The sequence below is a fragment of the Canis lupus genome, chromosome 24 (assembly GCF_048164855.1).
Source record: "Canis lupus baileyi chromosome 24, mCanLup2.hap1, whole genome shotgun sequence".
In the NCBI taxonomy this organism is placed as follows: domain Eukaryota; kingdom Metazoa; phylum Chordata; class Mammalia; order Carnivora; family Canidae; genus Canis; species Canis lupus.
In genome coordinates this window covers 25187174-25201220 of record NC_132861.1, presented here as the reverse complement: position 1 = coordinate 25201220, position 14047 = coordinate 25187174, and the positions used below count along the sequence as shown (strand labels likewise).

The 14047-nt window shown below is 36.0% G+C and overlaps 1 protein-coding gene and 1 long non-coding RNA gene across 5 annotated transcripts in view; one reads left to right on the top strand and one right to left on the bottom strand.

Moving 5' to 3' along the window:
- The window catches only part of LOC140615892 (uncharacterized), a 31279-nt gene extending 23287 nt beyond the window's left edge, over positions 1-7992 (top strand). Inside the window, exons 3-4 of one of the 4 annotated variants that reach the window (XR_012016402.1) lie at positions 4252-4535; positions 7783-7992. This is a non-coding gene — a long non-coding RNA (uncharacterized lncRNA). Of the gene's footprint in view, positions 1-5; positions 99-985; positions 1309-4251; positions 7253-7782 lie in introns of those variants that run through there. The other 3 variants (XR_012016399.1, XR_012016401.1, XR_012016400.1) reach the window with 3 other exon arrangements.
- The window catches only part of GALNTL6 (polypeptide N-acetylgalactosaminyltransferase like 6), a 1159236-nt gene that overhangs the window by 220319 nt on the left and 924870 nt on the right, over positions 1-14047 (bottom strand). The window lies entirely within an intron of this gene.

The following is a 14047-nucleotide window of genomic DNA, read 5'->3' as shown; positions in this document are numbered from 1 at the left end:
TTCAGTGACCTCTGGCTGTTAACATCACTTTTCCTCGTTATGTCAAAATGAATTGCCTATTTACCACTGAACTCTAGAAAGCATTTTTTTCTCCCTAGGTAAGACAACAACCTAGCATTTGTACATGCACTTCATTTCAACTTAATCAATGTGCCAAGGAGTCATTTTAAAATGGGTAATATTATTTCCAGGAAATTTTGCTTACTTGCTGGGTGTATGGTTCCCCTTCACTGTTAAGCCAGAGCTCCCCCAAATTTTAGAAGAAATTCCCAAGCGAATGTACAATATATTTGCAAAATGGGAAGCAAAATGAAGTGATATGGCCTTTAAATTGCCAATAACCTCCATAGCAGGGTCATTTATTAGTACTGGAATCTGCTCAGGCTGGTTTTTGCCATGACAATAAAACCTGAAAAATAGTGATGCAGGATGACTGCATTTATATTCTACAGTATTGCATAAATTTCTCTTTTTTGGGCAGGCAGGAGGAAAAGAAATTATTTAAATTTCTTACCAGGCAGTAAATAAATGGTATTTCTTGGAGATGTTTTATATGCATATAACACACACATACACACCCACACGTAGTTACATATGTCTATATATCTCTCTGTCACTAAGTAAGTGAAAGGTGTCTCATTTGTAATTTATAAAAAAAAATCATTGTTTCCTTCACAGTCTTGATTAAATGAGGCAATAAATCATATGTCTAAAACATGCCAGGCATCTGCCAAGGCAAAAGTTGGCTCAGAAAGTGACGAGTACAGAATTGTGGAGCAGTAGGAGTTTTATAGTCTGTCACGGGCATGACACGTAATGATAAAGGGTAGCATTATGTCTCCTCTACTGATAGTCCAGCCACATATTTTCTACTGTAATTCTTTTGTTTGGCCCTCTTTATCTTCATTTAAATGGGCTGCATCTCCTTGAGCTGCAGCAAAGACGTATATTTTCCTTGCTAATGATGTGTCTCCCATGGTTCCAGGATTATTTTCACACTTGATGAAGTTCATCTATGGAGGGGGCCACGGGCAGTCAGTGTGCTGCAAATGGAGACAGACACAACGTTGGTTTTTCTACTCTCTGTGGACAGACAAGCCCACCATTGCTAGAGAGATTTGTTTTTCCCAGTTACCTTATAAAGATCATTTTGCCTATAAATTCTGCCTGTCTCTCAAAATTTGTGTTACACCAAATCCCTGTTTTTGAAACTGAGGCAACGCTTCCTGGTTTCTATTAAGTGAAGAATAAACAAATGCAAATTAAAAGCTATTAAAAATTTAATTACTTAAGTTAAAAATTAGCAAGTTATGATCAATGCTAGAAAGACAATGCCTCTCTTTGAATAATCCATGAACAAATAAAATGTAATAGAAATGTGGTGAGAGACAGCAACACAGTGAGTGGTGGGAAACACAGGATTCAGTACTCAGAGTTTGGTAGTTTACTGATCCAGCAGGGATACAATAAATTTTCACGTGGGAAGATAGTATCTCAAAATCCTGGTTCACTTATTTAAAGCCTTTGATATAGATGGTATCAAGATTCTGAAAGGGAACTTGAATTGGATGAGTAAAGTTTATATAGATGAAGACGAGGAAGGAAAGGTGAAGTCTTGTGAGTGAAATTCTAGAAAGGTGGGGAATAAGCAGTCTTGAGATGGTCTTTATTATAAAAACACAGTGAAAAATGAAACAACTGACCGAACAACCAACCAAACAACAATCTCTGCTTGGATAGCCCCTAATTCAAAAAAATGCTCCACTATGCAATTATGTGAATCCAAGAAAACCAAAAACATTAAAACAAGCCATGTTCTCCATCTCCTCTTTTTTCCCTCTACTGACTACAATTTCCTAAATGTTTTCACTTTTCTATTGATATTTTTGGGATCTAGGTAATACATGTACAGGTGAACTATTTAATACAAAGGGGAATATATTGAAAAATAAGCCCGCCTCATGCCTTCCCTATTCCATTTTTTCTTACCAGAACTAACCCCTTTGACCAGTTTTTTATCTATATGTTTAGGATATTTTAGTCATCTAGAATTATATATATATATATATATATATATATATAATTTTTGTATTATTACATTTATGCATATAAATGTACATATGAATAAATTTCTACCATAATCTTTTAAACTCTAAGGAGATTTCTTTTGAAAACCTGGCACTCTATTATACTATTGGCCAGAGAAATGTCCTTCATATATTTATGCTCATTTTGTACTTAAGATATAATTTCTTCTTTCACCATATGGTTGGGGTGAATTTTCATGAAATTTAACTAAAAATAATGACTAGAAGGATCATGAAATGTCTCAGATGGTTCTGATATTGTCAAGTTGTCCTAGGAGCGACATCAACATGGAAAAGCCAAACCTGTCTATGGCACCTGGAACTTTGCCAAGTAGGCCCTATGATCTTTGGATCAAAATCCTGTGGACAGAAGCTTGCCAAGATTTCTAACAAAAAAGAACTCTTAGTAAAATGTCGAGTAAATACCAATATAGCAGAACCCAAAGTGCCTTTTTATTTCTTAAGTCCAGGGCTAAATCTGAATGGAGACAAAAAAGGCAAGTCACATAGTATTGATTTCAAATACTTATGGCCATGTTCTATGAAATGACTTGTTCTGAAAGATGCCTACAAGTTATAGTGGGCAGTTTTTCTCTGAAAATAAGTTTTGAATAAACCTTAGGGTCACAATTAGATATTAATTTCTTTTGACAAGGAATGCTTATTTAAAATAGTTCAAGCAAAAGGTGTGTTTCATGGGATCCCAAAGCAGGAAGGGTAACTGAGTTGTCCTAAAATTCATCTTCATTTTATAGGTTTGAAAACTAGGGACTATGGAAGATAAACAATTGGCCGAGGGTTGTAGGGCTCTAGTTCACGTCAAAGTCTGAATACCTCTTAGACACGTTGTGGCAAAATAAATCAACATAAGGACAAAATATGGAAAACAAATTCCCTTGGTGAAAACACGTTTATTGGCTAAACTCATTGTATTTCTCCGAAATATAATGAGTGACACTTCTCAAGTTCCTGCATTTTAATATAGTGTTTTACAAGGAGCACAAAAGTCACTCTTAACTTTCTTCTTTGCTCCATATACTTGCCTCTACTTAAGAGCTGTCCTGGTTCACAATTGTTGAGCCATTTGCATTTTATACTGTTGTTGCTTTAATGTCTCCCATTCCTAACTAGTCAGTGAATACTAGCCAATGCCTGGCACATAGTAGGCATTCTGAGGATAGTTAATTGAAGTATAATTGACTCAGAGTAGCCCCTTTTACATTGGAGAGGTAAAGCTTTTTCCTTTTTTTTTTTCTTCTTCTTTTATGGCAGTTAAGATGTGGAAAGATACTGTGATTTGAAAGGAGATACAATGATTAGAGACAATGATTAGATTAGTATTTCTAGAGTCAGTTCCTTGTTAATTAGGCATTAGTTTGAGAAGCAGTCTAGGGTGAGATTGTGGTAGCGTCAGGTTAAATAAGGAATTTATCTAGTGGCTAGTAGGAAACCAGAAATGAGTTCTTAGCAAAATGATTTGATAGTACTACACATAAAAGGTGATAAGGACTTAAATTAGGGTGGTAACATTTTGAAGGAAGAATCAACAAATGTAACGAATATTTGCTAATGAAAGGATCCATCTTTATTATTTTTAGAAAGGTTAATGAGGCCCAGAGAAAGCAAGAAACTTGTCTGTAATTGCAGAACTGGGATTTTAATCAATTTTCTTATCTAGTTACCTCAGTGTTAAATTGAAGAGTCTGAGATAGTCCCCCTTCTAGAATAAGGTCCTCATCCTTGCTCTATGAACTGAAATAGCACTGACTAGAGAAGAGTGCTCGTTTTACTGTGTTAATTTTGTCTCCCTCTGCACATCTTTGAGAACAAATGAGTTCTGGCACCAAAACAAAACAACTTGTGTCCAAGTCAGGATACTTGAGACTAGGCAATTCCACTGTATTTCTCATTCTTGGATAAGCCATGGTCAGTGGACAATATGTATATACCCAAATATATTCCTTCTATCCTCTCTCCATCCCTCAGCTGCTTAATGCATGTAGTCACTTGTTTTTTCCTACTTTTGAATACTTCTCTTCCACAGATCTTTCACCAGTATCCCCAGAGCCTTTGCTCTATCATAAATACATTCCTATATTTTCAACTTTGTAAGAAACCTCTTTCACCTCTCTTTCTTTCTCTTTCTCCTGTCTCTCTCTTTCAGAGGACACAACCCACAACCACCATTGAAGACTTCCTCTGAGGAAACCACTCAGATCTTCCAAATTCCACATCTTAGAACCAACAAGGAAGCATCCTTTCTGCTGCTTTCAAGTGATTTTTCTTCCAGTCATGTCTTCTCCAGCTCAGGCTGCTACAACCAGACACCATTGATTGGGTGGCTTAAACAGCAGGAGTTTATTTCTCAAAGTTCTGGAGGCTGGAAAGTTCAAGATCAAGTGGGCTAGCCAATTCTATTCCTGCTGTGGCTCTTCACTTGGCTTGCAGGTAGCTACTTTCTCACTGTGTCCTCACATGGCAGAGAGAAAGTGCTGGTCTCTCTTCCTCTTCTTATAAGGACACTAACCCCATAATGGGAATTCCACACTTGTAAACTAATCTAAATCTAATTACCTCTTAAAGGCCTCACCTCTAATGCCATCATATAGGGGGTTAGGGTTTCATCATATGAATTTTGGGAGGGCACAAACATTCAGTCCATAACAGATCATAAACCAGACCAAACTAAACAAGTCATCTGGCATCGATACTCAGCTATATTAGGTCCTATTTATTTCCATCACTGTTATTTATCACTTTATGGGTTTCTCCTTCTTCTCAATTGAGGATTTTGGAGCCAGAATAATTTCAAAATCTGCCTAGATAATCTTACATCTTACATCATCTTACAACTTTGTTTCCTTAACTTAGATAACCCTAACTTTCATTGGGCTTCAGTCATCTATTCTCAGGACAGTACCTTGTGTCCTACCCTCACCCTAAACTGCCTCTTTCTGTTCCTTGACTTTCTACTTTCATCCCATTGTGTTCTCCATTGTTTTCCTGCCCAAAGGTTCTCTCCTGGTCCTCTCTCCTTTTCTATCCAACATAAATTCTATGGTTTAATATCTGAACCAAAATGATGGATTCTTTTGACTCTCACATTTCCTCTATACCCACTTGGCCAGACTTCATCTCTGAATCATATTATTGTGTGTTGTGTTATCCCTAAACTCAAGCAGCAAGGTTCATGTTGAAGAAAATACAATATCTGTGCATATGGGCATCACTGCAAATTGACATGCTTCAATCTCACTCAGATGGGCCCTGGGAACCAGGATTCAGCTCCCTTGTTTTTGGTGAGCACATCTCCAGTTCCCTTTGATGAATCACCTTCACCTATCCCCTTCAGCTTCTATTCAGTTACTTCTCTTCACTCTGTAAGTCAAAGATTTTGACTCATGGTTTTCAGTGAAGTTTAAATTAATTTCAGCTTCTCATTAGACTGTGAGCTTCTTGTTCATTTTTAAATCCTTCGTAAAGTGCATGGCGTGTCTTAGACACTCAATAAACATTGAATGAATAAATTTACCTTTTCCCTATCCACAAAATAATTGCCATGCACACTCAAATCTATTTAGCTTCAGAGGATGTGTTTTACTGCCTTGTAGGACCAATCTATTTGCCTGTACCCTAGACTCTAGCTCTTGTTGGCTTCTTTGGGACCTGTTCCATTAGTATTGCTTCACTCATATATATTCAAATTCTTCCTCTATTGGCTGCTTTTCTTTATCTATAAACACTTTCAAGTCTGTCTAATACTAGATAAACTAATGAAAATATTCTTTTATAGGGGATTAGGGCTCCAACAAAATGAATTTCTCTTTAGCTAATACAAAATGTTGTACTTTTGATCATCTCTAAAATCATTGCAAAGATGAATTTTACTCCCTCAAGTGCCATGATCTGGTTTCCACCTCTACCTCTGTTTGGAATCTGCTATTCAATGATCTCTAATTGCTAAAGAAAACACACATTTTAAAGTCCTTGCTTCACTGAACCTTACCACTTCTTCTGAAACTTCTTCCTTGGCTTTTATGACTTTATGTTTTAAATCACTTCTCAGTTTCCAGATAGGCTCCTCTTCATCCTGTAAATGCTGATATTCCCCCAGAGACCTTTTCTTGGTCCTCTATTCTCACTCATCTCCCTGGTGATTTCACCTTTCCTCAAACTGTATTGAGAACTTAAGTCTTCAAATGACATCATGTTGCCTGCAGGAAGTAAGGCACAAATATGAGTTTTGCTTTAAAACACAAGACCAAATGACCACTGGTTTTGAGATGATCTATTTCAAGCATTTCCTAGTGCTTTTGGCATTTGGGGCTTGATAAGCCTTTGTAATGGGGCTGTTGTAAATGCTTAGTAACACCACTGGTCTTTACTCAGTAGATGCCAGCAGTATGCCCAGTGTTGTGATAACTAAAATTGTCTCCAGAAATTGTCAAATGTCTCTTATGGGGCAAAATTGCCCTTGGTTGAGAACCACTGATCAATCTAGTGGCTAATAACAATGAAAAGAGGAATGATTAGTTAACTGTATTGTAAGGTTCTTGAAATGAGCTCTAATTTCAAACTAATCTGATCATGTTTTGAATAAGATCATTATGTCTTGAGATCTGTACTTCTAACTCCTACCATGTCCATTGACTTTGCTACTTAGTAGAGTAATTTGGCAATGTTCCTGGAAATTTGTTCCCCTCCGCCCCCTTTGTTCTGTTATTTACTTTCTGTGGAATATAGGTTGAACAGCAGTAGCAATGGTAGGAAACCTTAACAGCAACCTAGAATGCAAGGTCTTTGTGGGGGAAGAAGTGGGGATTATTGACAGATAACTAATCATGAAAGAAGGAAAATGAAATTTTTCTGAGGAACAATTCAAACTGCATCTAATTCACTTTTTGGCAAGTTACTGAAACTTGCAATAGCTTGGTCTCTTTATGCACTAAATTCAGCTAATATGAAAATAGAAATTACCTGAGTAAAATTTTGAACTTTCATTACTTTTCATTTATACTCTTTTTATATTAAGTAAAATTTAAGTTTTTCCATATTAGCAGGCTGTCTGTATCCACTGAGAATGTGCCCTTCTAGAACACCTTGACAAAAGGACCTCTCTATCTGTTTCAAGTTTGCTCTTTGGTTAAGCAGTCATTGAGCATAGGAACATGCCCATGACTTTTTTGGAAAGAATTGATGTCTTTAGAGTGAAAACCTAAATAAAATGCAAAACAAGAACAAAAGAATCTCAGCCAAATATTTTTTATGTTAAAGAATCTTATAAATTGGATGCAAGACAGCCATTTTCCTTCCATGACACGATGCCTAACTAGATTAACCAAGTACCTAAAATAGGAGGGAAGAGAAATATTGTACCCATTAGACCACAAAGAGAATGGCAACAATTATATACTACTTGAAATTTGACTGAAATACTACATTTTATAAATCTTTAGGAAAGGGTGATATAGATATGGACAAAAGGGAAACATTCACATTTGAGAAATCTTTCGAGCTTTCCATTTGTAAAGGATTTATGTTTTCTGAGGTTTCTTAAAGCAGCTCAGTTGCCGTGGCTGGCAGACAGCCAGCTGATTAGAGAGAATTGGAGTTCAGTTTTTTTTTTTTTTTTTTTTTTTTCCCATTAGTGTCTGTAGTTTGCCCTATTTTGGAGTAACTGGCTTTTTCTTCCTAGAGAATTCAAGGCACGCAATTCTCCATTTCCATTCAACTATGAAACTGTTAACTGGGCAGTAGGGGAACAAGGTTTCCCTTAAATGATTCTGACATTCTTCAGAAGCAAGACCATTGATCACCTTTAATCTTAATGGATTGGAACTAATTTCTGAAGACCTAAAGTTTCCTCAGCTGGAAAGGAAATAAATTATAAGAAACACCAACAAAAACGCACATACAGTAAACATAAGCTCCAGAGAGTAAAAGTCATGTCTTAACCAAACAGATGATCAGTAATGATTAATGCCTTCCGCATAAATTTCTCCCTGGAAAACTATTTAGAAATTCCTTGTATGTAGCACTCACTGAATTCAACCTTAAGAAGATATCCTCTTTCCTATCACTCTGTTCTCTAAGTCCGCTTTATTTTTTGGATGAACTCTTATGGCCTCCTGACATACATTTTCATTTGTGGTTATTATCTCTCTAATAGGATCTAAGTTTCATCACAACAGGGATTTTGTTTTTCTTTACTGCTGCATAGAATAGTTCTTGTCACAGAGTAGGTACTTAATAGCCATAACATGAATCAAATCCTAATTAGCAGGTCTATGTTTATCTTTTTAAGATACAATCCCATTTTCTCTTGAGTTTGCTACTGGATCATTCATATTCAGCCTAGTGTTACTACATTACTGCCTTTGGCAATTATAGGTGAATTTACCATCTTTAAAATTAGAGACAGAAGAATGCAAATTTCTGTACTCCAAGTAGAGCTAAACTCAAACTATCCTTCTAAGATAGTTGTGTATTCAGTGGAATCCCCTCAATATCTCCTATGGCTATTTATTCAATTATTAAAGCTATGATCAAGCATCTAGAATTTCCAGCTTTGAAATGTTACCCTTTTCTCTTTCATTATTGATGAGTTCCTTTGCATATAATAGGAAATCATTATTTCTCCCTTGCCTTCTGATTTTAGGTTGAATAAATCTAGTTTAAATAAGGTAATGAATAGAGAAATATTTTGAAATGTATAAGATATTCTGAAGTTTTAAATCTTTCTGCAAAGCTGTTTCTGACTCAGCTGATTTTTGCATATTTGTTTTCAGGCAAATTATTATGACCTTATTATGTCTTTTTATCTGTCATTACCTCATCTTGTATTTTATTTAATTAATTTCTATCCTTTGCAATAGGAAAAAAACTAAGAATAATATATTTCCAGAACTCACCTAGCGGAAGAATCTTTCTCTGTTCTCCATTTTTTTTAATACCATTTACCTGTCAATGAAGACATATAGTAAATATGTACTTATGGAAGGTACTAGCATCAGCAAGAAAGTTATGGGATCTGCCAAAGAAGTACTCATCTCAGCTTGTTTTTCCTTCTTAGGAAAAGGATTTCTTTTGATTTTGTCCTAGAGTTCAGAAGGAATGTGATTAAGAATGTGTGTCCTCTTAAATAAGAAGTACACACACACATGCATACACAGAGAGGAATATTACACAGCCATAAAAAGATGAGATCAAGTCATTTGCAAAAACATGGGTAGACCTAGATCACTGTTTTTATAAGTAGCAAACAAGCACTTCATCTAAACTGTGAATCAATAAATTATAGACATAATTTCTAGTGGTTCTCATTGGGGAGAAGTGTGGGAAAACGTGGTGAATTTTAGAATTCCCTGGAAGTTTTTCCAACTATGCAATCCCTTTATCCATTATCATATGACTTTTAGACAACTCCACTAGATGGCTGGTGTAGACAGAATAATGGCTTCCAGAAGATGTTCACATCTTAACTTTCAAGCTCTGTGAATGTGTTAACTTGCATGGCAAAATGAAGTTTGTAAGATATGATTAATTTAAGAAACGTGATGGGGAGCTATCTTGGATTATCCAGGTGGGCTCACTGTCATTGAGGTTAATTACAAAGGGGAGACAGAGGCAAGAGAGTCGACAAATTTGGAGATGCTATACTGCTGGCTTTAAAGATGGAAGAAAGAGTCATGGGCATTGGTATGCAGATTGTTTCTGGAAACCTGAAAAGTCAAAGACAGAGATTCTCTCCTAGAGTTTCCAGAGGGAATTTAGCTGTATGAACATATCTTGGACTTCTGATCACCAGAACTGTAAGGTAATAAATTTGTATCATTTTAGGAAATTAAATTTATGGTAATTTGTTACAGCAGTAATAGGAAACTAATATAGTGGTGTTTACTGGCATGTGAGGTTTGGAAAAAATTCTTTTTTTTTTTTTAAGATTTTATTTATTTATTCATGAGAGACACAGAGAGAGGCAGAGACATAGGTGGAGGGAGAAGCAGGATCCCTGAGGGGAGAAGCAGGGTCCCAGGACCCTGGAATCACCACCTGAGCCAAAGGCAGATGCTTACCCACTGAGCCACCCAGGTGTCCCTAAACTTATATCTTAAAATCAGTGCTGATTGTCTTATGTATAAAATCTTAAAAAATGGAGACCTAGGTTTATATTGCTCAAAAGAAAATACTAAAAAAATTACTAAAAGCATATTTATTACAGAAATTTTTAAAAAAACTTTCATTGTATGAAGAAGTAATAGGTTGCTTGCAAACTCTTCTAGTGATCTGATTTCCACAATTTCATTCATTTCCTATGTTTCAGAAGTACATCCATAATTTGTCACAATGTATGAGGAATCATGATAAGTAAATACTTAGGAGCATCAAAATACAATTCTTCTTAATACTGTATTCATTTCTTAGGTGATTGTGAAATATACATTCTCTCACATGCTAAGTAAACAGATGATTGCTAAGGGATACTTTTCAGATGATTCCAAGTTCTTTTGTCACTTGATGTTGTGAGATGGTAAACACAGTAAAGCTGATTTTTTCAAAGAAAGAACTTGGTCTGAATGGACCAGCCCCCAAGAAGAAATAGGGCTGGCTATATAAATCTCTCTGTAAAATAGAGCAGAAAATGCATCATGAGAGGTGATCATTTTCATGATCAGACTCCAAGGAAAATTATTAGGGTCTTATCAAATCCACATACACTTCCATATGTAGTGGTTTTAAATGGCAGTTTTGTCAAAAATTATGCAGAAACATTCCTCATATAGTTGGTCCTTATTTCTGACCTCAATGAAAACTGAGAACATACCATCTAATTATGATTCTGTGCTATTATTTCTATATGAGACTAAGTAATGAGAGTCCAGCTATGTAGATCCAAAGGCGCAAGAAAGAACTGTTGTCATTTGTCTTTGCTCTTAAGAAATGGCACCTTGCTGGGCACTGAGGAGTGTTTGATGGGATGAGCACTGGGTATTATACTATATGTTGGCAAATTGAACTTCAGTAAAAACAAAACAAAACAGAAATGGCACCTTGCAAATATACAAGGTACAACCTTTGAATATTTTGCAAGGTAAATATTATTATCCCTTATTTTTAACAGGTGAAGAAACTGACCCAAAGAGACAGAGCTGGTATTTGAACCCAGATCCATCTGACAATAAAGCCCATGCTTTTTCTAGACTTGATACATAGTAATCTTTTAGGAAAAAGCAGGACAATATGTTCCCTTGTCAAATATCAGTTGCCTCAATTAAGTTTTGGATAAGGTGAATTGAAGCTGAATCCAAGTATTATGATAGTTTAAAGGGAGACCTAGGAATAAAAGAGTCCTGGAGCCTACCTATTCCATTGTATATTATTCTGGAAAACAATTTACCAACTAGGTTCTAGCTGATTCAGCTCACCTCTAGAATATGATAATAAGACAAATACTTTCAATTTCTCTTATGAAGGGAGCATGCAGTTGTTTAATCTAAAATCTGATTCTTATTACTTGGGTATAACTTAAGAAGGAGTTTGACAGCATAGTTTGATGTTAATTACACAGAGAATTTCGTATGCTAAAAGTCCCTTTCTCTGATTCTTAGAAGCTTTTTAAAGAATGACCTGGAATATAAGGACTTTGGAATATGATCAGAAATTACAAGAATAGTTGGATGGTCTACTGAGTCAAGTGATGACAATAAATAAAAGATGATAAATTGCGGAAAAATTATTTTTTACTCAGATCACCAAATTTATACAATTTCTGCAAGTACAGTTGTACAACCATAATTATTCCTAAACTTTGCATATTTCTCAGAAAGACTCAGCCATGAGCTTTAAATGATAGGACAACTGGCATCCAGGACTGTCCTTGATTTTTGTTTTAATTGGCTTGATGAAGTCATGGCTTTTTGATAAAGAGGTAGGTGATAATTTGAATTCAAGTACCTAAGAAGATCTACTAATGTTTTCTAAAATGTAGCCGTACCATGTTGAAGGTCAGGTTCCTCTATGCTGGAGATAAGTGTTACTATTAACGCACTGCTAAGCACAAACATGACACTCACTTCATTGCACAACATTGCACAAACTCCACATAATGCCTGCATCTGCACCCCATTAAATCTACCCACAGAATATCCACCTGTGAACCAAGAGTTTCTTTCCTCCCTAAATCTAGGATTTTTTAGTCTTTAAGCTAACACTTTAGGATGGGCAGAACTAGTGTCATAAGCCCCACAACGACAAAAATATGATCTTTCACTTTGTAGTGTTCATGACTTTGTGTTATCTCCTCCCTATCTCACAAACCTGTGATTTGTCTCTACCAAGGCTATGGCAAAGGTGACCCATCATCACACTGTGATTAGGTGGCTTTCTAAGAGGCTTCATCTTAGTAGACTTGAGAGAGAGATTCCTGGCTGGCTTGATGGAGCAAATAACCATGTTGAGAAAGCAAATATGGCAAGAAACTTTAGGCAGCTTCTAGGAACTATGATCGCCTTCAGCTGATGGCCAGTAAAAAGCAGGGGCCCTAAGGTTTGCAGCTAGAAGGAAGTGGATTCTATCAACTACCTGAGTGACCTTGGAAGCAGATTCCTCTCCAGTCAGCCCTCCAGATAGGAATCTAAAGTGCCTGATGCCTCCCTTGACTGTAGCCTTGTGAGACCCTGAGCACAGAACCCAACTGAGCTGTGCCCAGACTCCTGACTCATGGAAACTCTGACATAATTAATGTGTGTCGTTTTAAGCAGCTCTGTTTGTAATTTGTTATACAATGATAAAGACTGATACAAAAGTTTTTTTTTTTTTAAATATCAAGAACTTAATATTCTTTAATGCCAGAATTTTGGAACATTCTGGCATTTTTACTCACCTGCTCTTGCCATTTAGTGAGGAAAGAGACACTGTACTGTGAAATAACCTCAGAGATTGGTTAATGTGTGCCAAAAATAGGAACATCAGCCCTGCTGCCAGAGGCCTGGTATTTTTTCAAATACTTGTAGCTTAAAAGACAAGTGTCCAACGTTGTGCTGCATTGACTAGCTAAATAGGGTGAAACAAAACTTGCTTGTTAGGGCCCGGTTAACATTCATTATTCAGAGGTTTCTGTTCCTTTTGTTTTTTTTTTTTTTTTAGATCATCTGCTTTCAGCAGTTTGACTTTCTACATACTGTTGACAGGAATTTGACAGATTAATCTGAGAAAAACATTTAATTCAATCAAGGCATATTTATAAGATGTTGTAGACTTGAGTGGACAGAAAAGGAAAAAAAAAAAAACAACGGAGGAATCAAGAGGAAATGTAAAGCAAGAGGAATTTTATAGATTACTTACTGCTAAGGTGCCTGCACATTCATTTGTGCTCTGTTACACTTGTTTCTGATTATTTCCTCTGCTGCTTTTGGCTTCTACTACATGGGTGCTCCAATTGTGAAGCCCCACTGCCAGGCAGACAGACTTAGGTTTATTTCCTTGCTGTCCCATGACTCTCCTTCAGAGTTTCTGTTTCTCTAATTATACATTGTGTATTTAGTCTCCTTGTGTGTGTGTGTGTGTTTTATTAGAGTGGATTTGGATATAAATGGAAGAGAAAATTAAGAAATCTCAATTTAAAGGGAATAAAAATAAAAATGTCCCTCCCTCAAATATCTGGGAATAGAACATATAATCTATAGGCTGTCTATGTGTTGGTCTATATAAAAATATCATGTAACTCATTATATTTGTTGATCGCATTTTTATAATCACTCAAAGAATTATTTGGGGAGTTTAGAACAGTAGCTAGAAATAAAATTATTTACACTTTATTACAAATATACACTCTCTCCCTTTATCCCCGGTCGTCTGCTTGACCTTAGATATGTCATTTGCTAGGTCTCAGTCAGCTAATCTACAAATGAAGGCTTTGGAAACCTACTGCTGTAAAGTTAAATTTCGGTTCCATTGTGATC